Below are 9,117 nucleotides of genomic sequence, written 5' to 3'. Positions count from 1 at the left end.
GCTTCTTAGTGTGGGAGTGAGGTTCTTGGGCTCCTTTGTACAAACCTGGAAATACCTCAAGTCCTGCCTCCCAGCCGCCTGGACTGGTGCCAGCTGCCAGTCCTGCCCCTTTCTGGTTCCCATAACAAGGTGGAGCTTCTGGACCTTGACCCCTCATCCCCAGCCCTCTGGAGGCAGGCCCCTGTGAGGCAGTGCTATACTCAGGGTTCTGCGTGGTCTGATCAGCCCACAGGCAGATGAAGTGCCCACCCTCTATCTCTGCCACCCAGAGGCACTAATAGATGCTTTGGAGGCTGCAGGGAACACTGTCCCAGGGCCGCAGCAGGAAGATCCCTCAGAGCATTTGGGGAACCACATCTTTAGCAGAAGTTTAGTGGTAACTATAGTACTTTATTTGTTGAGTTGGGTGTTTAAGGAAAAGGTGATTAGAGGTGGTCTTGTAGTGGCCGGCTGGCCTCATGCTCTTCTGACCCTAGCCCTTCTCTGCCTTTAAATTCTTTCTCCGCCCCGGGCCAGTTTGCTCAGTGGTAGAGTGTCGGCCTGGCGTGCAGGAGTCCCGGGTTTGATTCTCGGCCAGGGCACATAGGAGAAGTGCCCATCTGCTTCTCCATCCCTCCCCCTCTCCTTCCTCTCTGTCTCTCTCTTCTCCTCCCGCAGCCGAGGCTCCATTGGAGCAAGAGATGGCCCGGGCGCTGGGGATGGCTCCTTGGCCTCTGCCCCAGGTGCTAGAGTGGCTCTGGTCTCGACAGAGCGACGCCCCGATGGGCAGAGCATCGCCCCCTGGTGGGCGTGCCGGGTGGGTCCCGGTCGGGCGCATGCGGGAGTCTGTCTGACTGCCTCCCCGTTTCCAGCTTCAGAAAAATACAAAAAAAAAAGTACAAATTCTTCTTTCCCCATTGACTGGTCCCCACTCGCAATCGTGGGCTTTTCTAGCGTTGATTTTGCTCCTCTCCGTGGAGGATACCAAGCACCACTCTGCCATATTCTACTGCCTTACCTGGAAATCCCTAAAAGAACTGCATTTTCTGTCCAGGATCCAAAAGGAAAATAAAAAAAAGAAACAAGGGTCATGCACCATTAAAAAAATTTTCCAGATGGAAAAAAAAAGTAAGGAGACAATGTAAGTAGAGATTATGAAATGGTTCAGCGAGAGTGAGGTTCGTGCAGTAAGTTTCAGATCTGGGTTGCTGTCGGTTTCGAAGCAGGTGGGTGTGGAGAAAGTCCTGGGGAGCAGAGGCGGTTCCCTGCTGTGAGTCACTGGGTCTCTGTGGGGAGTCTGAATCAGCTGTTCCCAGCCTTGGAGTGGACCTCTGCAGCTTCCAGCAGCAGCCCCTTGACTTGGGGAAGATGTCTGTTTTCATCGTAGAATGCCAAAACTGAATTTTTTTTAGTGTTTTTTTAAAGTATTTATTTATTTATTTATTTTTAAGTTTTTTTTTTTATTATTTATTTTTTTAGAGAGGAGAGGGAGAGACAGAGAGAGAGAGAGGAGAGACAGAGAGAGAAGGGGGGGAGGAGCTGGAAGCATCAACTCCCATATGTGCCTCGACCAGGCAAGCCCAGGGTTTTGAACCAGCGACCTCAGCATTTCCAGGTCGACGCTTTATCCACTGCGCCACCACAGGTCAGGCCCAAAACTGAATTTTGTAGTAATTGTTTACTTTTCAATTGAGTTTGTCTAAATCCTGGAATTCTGCATTGAAGGAATTGGGACTCCGAGAGGTCCTTGTCCATTCACAATCCTCCTGATAGTCATTGATTAAGAAATTAGAGATAGCCTTCCTCAAGGCTTGATAGTCACAGTCTAACTTCCCCTAGGCATGTGCTTGAATTGCATCACTGAAATGGGCATGTCCCACCGGAAGAGCACTGGGGAAACAGGCAGTTTCCTGGAGATACGTGGGCCCAAGAGACCTGGATAAACAGATGGAATGTTAAGGGCGGGTTGTTCCTGTCTGAAAGGTCTAGGATTGAGACCAAAAGAGAGGAAAGCGGAGGGAACCTGCGCTGGACCATGTCTGAGGGAGGGAACAGGAAATAAGAATAAGTACAACTTCCATTTAAAGAAAAGAATCATAATTCTGGAGCTCCAATTGATTGTCCCTTTTTTTGGTCCTAGATGTAAAAATCTAATGTGAAATGGAACTTTTTCTTCTTTTTGGGTAACTCGTTGAATGATTGCAATGGTCCATACGTTTACTTACAGTGTCCCTGTTCCTGCTTCACAGGTGGGAGAAGGGGACTGGGAGGAGAAGCTGGTGCTCTGCACCGCCCCCGGGTCTGCGCTCTCTGCCCTCTCAGTGGGGTCTGCGGAACAGAGGGCCTGGGGCGCCGCCTGCCGGAATAAAGGGTGAACCGCGGCCTGTGCTCCTGGCTCCATGAACACCGTGTGTGAGTGTGTGTGTGTGTGTGTGTGTGTGTGTGTGTGTGTGTTGTGTGTGTGTGAGTGTGAGTGTGTGTGTGTGTGTGTGTGTGTGTGTGTGTGTGTGTACAGCAGGGGCAAGTGAAGATGCAAGATTCCAGCAGCAGGAGCGTGACCAGGTTGTGTTCTCCAGCCACACGCTAGTAGGAAGTGGTTTGGATGTCAAGGGATGTAAAACTGTGTCAAACAGAAACTTTGAAAAGAATCAGTGTCAATTCTACAGAAGCAAAGATTTGGGCAGACAGAATTGTAGCCCGGCTGTCTGAGGATCACTATGAGTGGCCTCATGGAAGAGTCCTAGGACTGATGGACAGATGTTCATGGGAGACATCATAGTTCAGAGCTTTCAGGGGGTATTGATGGGTGAAGAACACCAGTTTGGGGGCCAGGCAGATCTTGTTTTATTCTAACCTTTTCTGTGAAGGTGGCAGAGTTAACATGTAAAATTACATTAACTTGAATTAACTTGATTCTCTCCCCACCCCAGAGTTTTCTCTCTCGGTCTAGTTTGGTCGTGTATAAACGGGTGGTGACAATCACCCTAAGAAGCTTTCAGAGCTAAGGAGGCAAGATCTGTCAGCCTTAATGTGATAGCTCAGGTAGCAAGAGCTGTCCGTGGTTACTTCCAAACTGGGTATTTTCGGCCAGGGTTTGTAAACTTTCAGTAAAAGACTAGGGATTTTATTTTGACTATTACAGAAGTTTATTTACCAAAAAAGGTTAATGAGAAAATGTGCACAACCCAATTTTTATAGCTTCGTAAGTAAAACATGCTGTGGAGAGGAGTCCTGTGGAAGCAGCTGACTTCTCATGGGCACATCCATTGTTCATACGTATTTGAAGGCAGCTGCATGATGCTGTTTCCTTGTATAATCCCCTCCCATGTCAGTCTGTTGCCCATCTCTACACATTCACCTATCACCAGATTCATAGAGGAATCAAGTCTCTACATTGGACACATGTGCCACCATTTAATTTCTTTCTTTTTTTTAAGTGAGAGGAGTGGAGACAGACTTCCGCATGCACCCCAACTGGGATTCACCTGGCAACCCCCATCTGGGGCCAACGAATCAACCAAGCTATCCTCAGCATTAGGGCTGATGATCTTACCAATCAAGCTATTGTGAGCAGGAAAGTGAGAAGGGGAGAGAGGGGAAGAGAAGCAGCTGATCGCTTCTCCTGTGTGCCCTGAACGAGAATCGAACCCAGGACGTCCATACGCAGGCCTACATTCTATCCACTGAGCCAGCTGGCCAGGGCCACACCATTTCATTTCAATGACAACTTCTTGTTCATAAATGTTTTCAATTAGGGAGGGTGAGCTTTGCACACGGCCTCCATGTGGCAAGCTGAAGATGCCTCCAGAAAACACATTTTTTTAGACTTTGCAGACTTTAGACCCTACCATCTCTAGACAGCTTCATGGTTGTAGCAAGAATAATTAGTGCCTGTATTTCAATAACATTTCATTTATGGACACTGTTGGTCAAATAAGTTTGTAGATATAATATACATGTTTGTTTGCTTATAGTTTGCATTGGGTGTGGGGGACAGGCTGTAAGCAGGCAGGGTCGTTATAGCCTAAGGCTTAGTTTTAAGACTAAGCTTTTCCCTACACCCTTGACTGTTGCATGATGTGGGGTGGTGCACTCCTGTGAGGAATCCCATTATGCCTCAGATAAGTGACTTTGTATCCGAGACTTCCTTGTTTGTATAGTGGATTAAAGGTTTTGATTTCTACACTATAAAATGGGGCAGAGGAGCCCATACTAGAAGAGAGCAGAGACAGGCCATGTGGAGGAGAGGAGAAGCAGCCAAGATGGCAGAGTGCTGAAGGAGAAGCCAGTTTGTGCAGAGAGAAGGAGAAGGAGAACAGGTGAATATGGCTGGTGAGCTAGAAACCTTTGATTCTAGGAAACTCGGATAAGTCAGTGGCTTTGGGAGCCCTGAATGGAAAGGGAAATGTTTCCCACTGTGTGTATTCCTTGCCCACCGGTTGCGAGCTAGGATTAAAGCTAATGGCCCACCAGTTCCTGGCTCTGTTGTTTCATTACCCTCTGTCTGAATCAAATGAGGACCTGCATGGGCCAGGCGGCTGTGATGGTGGCTGTGACTACTGGCTTTACAGACACTAAAATGTGAACTTCATAATTTTTACACGTTATGAATTAACATGTAAAATTACATTAACTTGAATTAACTTGATTCTCCCTCTACCCCAATTTAGAAATGTAAAAACCATTCTTAGATCCCAGGATGCACAGGCTCATGTGCTGGTCTAGTAACTGGTATTTTGTTCATGTTGAAGTTACCTCACTTCTTTTTTTTTTTTAAGAGACAGAGCGAGAGTCAAAGAGAGGGATAAATAGAGACAGACAGACAGGAATGCAGAGAAATGAGAAGCATCAATCATCAGTTTTTTGTTGTGGCACTTTAGTTGTTCATTGATTGCTTTCTCATATGGGCCTTGACCGTGGGGCTACAGCAGACCGAGTAACCCCTTGCTCAAGCCAGTGACCTTGGGTCCAAGCTGGTGAGCTTTGCTCAAACTAGATGAGCCCGCGCTCAAGCTGGCGAGCTCGGGGTCTCGAACCTGGGTCCTCTGCATCCCAGTCTGACGCTCTATCCACTGCGCCACTGCCTGGTAAGGCAGGAACCTCACTTGTTTTTGAAGCAGACTTTAATACTGCTTTGGTCGGGTCGTTGGCTCGCCTGGGGAGAAGGGAACTTGGGGTGGTGGAGCAGCTGACCAGAGGAAGGGCTGAGTCATCAACAGCAGGAGAGAGAGGACGGAAGGGAAAGTCAGCACCTCAGGGGGAAGCGATGGGGAGGCCACCCACCCCTGTCGCGTCATTTTAGAGCAACCCTGAAGTCCAGTCTCTGTTTCTAGTTCATTCTCAATTGGTTCTCAAACTACGTGAAATTGTAAAACAATAGTTCTCATTAATCTACTTACAGCCTTAGCTGATGTCGCCAACTTCCTCCAGGGTGGGGAGCTTGTGTTCACTGTGCGCCTGCATCTGGCACATTGTGTTCATCAGAAATGGGGAGGGGATAAGGGTCAAGTCCCAAACGCTACACAGGTCAGGGTAGGTGAGGAGCTGCTATGCGGGCTGCCACCAGCACTGTCACCTGTTGTGATTCTTGCGCAAGCCAAAGCCAGTGCCATGAACAGAAGGGAGCTGGGAACTGAGGGCCCCAGACCCTGGGTTTGTAAATGTTGGAGCCACAAACATTTGGTTCTTGGTGGGTGGGCAGGGGAGTCAGTGGAGCAGACTGAAGGGACAACAAGGGAATGAAGTGGCCTCACCCACTTGTCTCTGTGCTGAGTCCTCTCCAGGGTCCTGGGCTCCGGCTTACCTGGGTTAGTGCTGTTCCTATCTCATCCCAGATCATGGCTTAAGGTGTTGAGGTGGCCACAAAAGACCCTGTTGAAACTTTCTCTCTGACCTGTGCTGGATAAAGCATTAACCTGGAATGCTGAGGTCGCTGATTCAAAACCCCGGCTTGCCTGTTCTGTGATAAGGTGCCAAGAAACTATAAAACTTAGCATTAACAATGCCATTTTAAAGAGGAAAAGTAGGCCTCTTACCCCCTTTTTTCTATGGAGAACGGAAAGAGAAGAATGCAGGAGGAAGGGCTTGCAAGGGCAACTGGGTCAGCTAAGTCAGAATTTAACTACAGAGCAAAGAAGATAGAACATATCTGAAACCCCCTTCTTCTTCTCTTTTCTTTTTTTTTAAGATTTTATTTATTCATTATAGAGAGGGGAGAGAGAGAAAGAGAGAGAGGGAAGGGGGGAGGAGCAGGAAGCATCAACTCCCATATGTGCCTTGACCAGGCAAGCCCAGGGTTTTGAACCGGCAACCTCAGCGTTTCCAGGTTGACGCTTTATCCACTGCACCACCACAGGTCAGGCTTCTTCTCTTTTCTTAAAAGCCTTTAGAAAAGAATGTTTATGTACCTTAATTAAGAATTCCTACACTCTGACTCACCCTCTCATCCTAAAGTCATGAGAGCGACTTTAGACAAAGGGATCACAAGTCCCTCCTTACCCACCCCAACCAGTATGTGATTTTGTCTATAAAAGCTGGCTCAGAACTGTATGGAGGCCTACATGATTTGGGATTGTGCTCCGTGTAGCTAGCCGGCTAAAAAACTCCTCTTTTGAAATTTTCCTGTAACTTGGGTGTTTTTGTGGAACTCGCTAGTCACTTGACAACATTCAAGGAACCTCTGAGAAGCAACTCTGAGTCGATGCTTCCTGCTCCCCTGCCTTTCTCTCTCTCTCCTCTCCTAAAATCAATAAAAGAAAGAAAGAAAGAAAGAAAGAAAGAAAGAAAGAAAGAAAGAAAGAAAGAAAGAAAGAAAGAAAGAAAGAAAGAAAGAAAGAAACTTTCCCCAAGGAGACATCAACCTATGACAGACAAAAAAGCTAAAGGCTAAGAGGAGTCCCCCCAAAACACACACTCCTTGGGCCCCAGGCCTTTCTCAGGCCATTTCACCAGTGTTTTGGCAACATTCCTAACAGGCTATGACCCCTAGTTCTGTTTTTTTGTGTGTGTGGTTTCTTTTTTCCTAATTTTTTTTAATAAATTTTTTTTATTTTTATTCATTTTAGAGAGGAGAGGGAGAATGAGAGAGAGAGAGAAGGGAGGAGGAGCTGAAAGCATCAACTCCCATATGTGCCTTGACCAGGTAAGCCCAGGGTTTCGAACCGGCGACCTCAGCATTTCCAGGTCGACGCTTTATCCACTGCGCCACCACAGGTCAGGCCCTAGTTCTGTTTTAATGGATTCAAAGCAGGCAGCCCCAAAATGTGCCATTCTGGAATATTATTTTAAATTAAAGTTATTTAAGAAACAGCCAGTGCAAGAAGGACACTGACCGTCCTTTGTCCCCCTCAGAGCAGGAAATCACTTTCCCTTGTCAAAGTTCCCTGTCTGCTCTGCACCAAGAAGTAGAGTCACTTTCCCACCAGCGATGGGGAAGTCAGGGCTGACAGGACTATATAAATGAACCTTTTTACATCTCGACTAATTTGCTTACCCAAGTCCAAATTTCTTTGTCTTGTCAATTCTTCACAAGTTTATTGTTTCTTTGTCTAAAAGATATAAAAACTGCCTGTGTTGGTCACTGTGGGGAGTCTCACATTTCTATGAGTTCTCATATGTATAAAGTTAACACTTTCCTGTTTATGTTACTAGACTGAAGGTCCCTCACCCACACACATCAAAGCCCAAGTTAGATGTGAGCAGGAGTTTGCAGCCAAGAAAGTCAAGGTTGAGTTGCTGAGGAGATGGTTCCAGCCCAGAGCCCCAGGTATGCTCCTGCTCAGAGCCCTGGCTCCCGACGGTTCCAGGGGATTAAACAGGGAAATCCTTCATCACAGTGGCTGGAGGAGCTGGGGTTGTGGGCCCTAGTGGTTGGTTGGGCCTAGGGTATGGATAGCTCATCATGGTGTCAGATCTTAAGTCAGCAACCACACTGTGCTGTCTTATTGCATGAGGGTGTGGTCAGTAGGGTCCTTCTGCTTTAATGGGTCTGGGCCAAAACACACCTGCAGTCATGGTGCTAGCTTCAGCTTGGCTGAAACTGTTTCTGTGGTCATCAGACCTGAGGCTCTGCTTAGGACATCAGATGCTGACCAGAATCTGTTGTCCTAAGGGCTTAATGATTGAGGAATGAAGTGAATGGACAGAAAGGAGAACGAGCCTGACCAGGCAGTGGCGCAGTGGATAGAGCGTCGGACTGGGATGCAGAGGACCCAGGTTCGAGACCCCGAGGTCGCCAGCTTGAGCGCAGGCTCATCTGGTTTGAGCAAAAGCCCACCAACTTGAACCCAAGGTCGCTGGCTCCAGCAAGGGGTTACTCGGTCTGCTGAAGGCTCATGGTCAAGGCACATATGAGAAAGCAATCAATGAACAACTAAGGTGTTGCAACGCGCAATGAAAAACTAACGATTGATGCTTCTCATCTCTCTTCATTCCTGTCTGTCCCTGTCTATCCTTCTCTCTGACTCACTCTGTCTCTGTAAAAAAAAAAAAAAAAAAAAAAAAAGAAAGAAAAAAAAAAAGAGAAAGAGTCGTGTTACAGAAATGGTGTTCTGCGTGGTTACATTTATTTGTCTTATGTCAGTTTAAGGTCAGCTAAATTAACCCAGAAGGGTAGAAGAAACTTTCCTCTCTCTCACACATGCACATACACATACACAGCTGAAGTCAATGTATATGTTGTAGGGGTGGAAGAACTAGCCTGCAGCTCAAAATAATCAATATACCCAAGTGGCATATTTTGGGTGGCATATTCTGTCACCCCTCAGTGCCTAGTTTTGGAAGCGAGTATCCCATGAAGCACAGGTTAAAATCCTTAAAGATGTTCAGGCTAAGAAGGGGTGGCATTAATGTTGGGCACAAATGTAGGAGTCACTGAAGTTCTTCAGTAGGAAGCACTGGTTGTTATTATCCCTTTTCAGATGAGGAATGGAGGCACCAAGGTTCAGTGCTTTGACCAAGGTTCAGTGCCTTGCCCAAGGTCACCATCACTGTGAGTAGAATGCCAACTCCAGAGCCTGAATTCTGAAGACCGTGCTGCCTCTCCCAAGGTATGGAAACATAATTGTCTGCATGGAAAAGAGCTAGTGGGAAGCTTTCCCAAACCAAGTCTACGTCCTGACTCCAAATCCAGGGCTCGGT

Source organism: Saccopteryx leptura, chromosome 2, assembly GCF_036850995.1.
Source record: "Saccopteryx leptura isolate mSacLep1 chromosome 2, mSacLep1_pri_phased_curated, whole genome shotgun sequence".
In the NCBI taxonomy this organism is placed as follows: domain Eukaryota; kingdom Metazoa; phylum Chordata; class Mammalia; order Chiroptera; family Emballonuridae; genus Saccopteryx; species Saccopteryx leptura.
The sequence above is the reverse complement of the archived record's forward strand: the minus strand, read 5'-3'. Positions refer to the sequence as shown.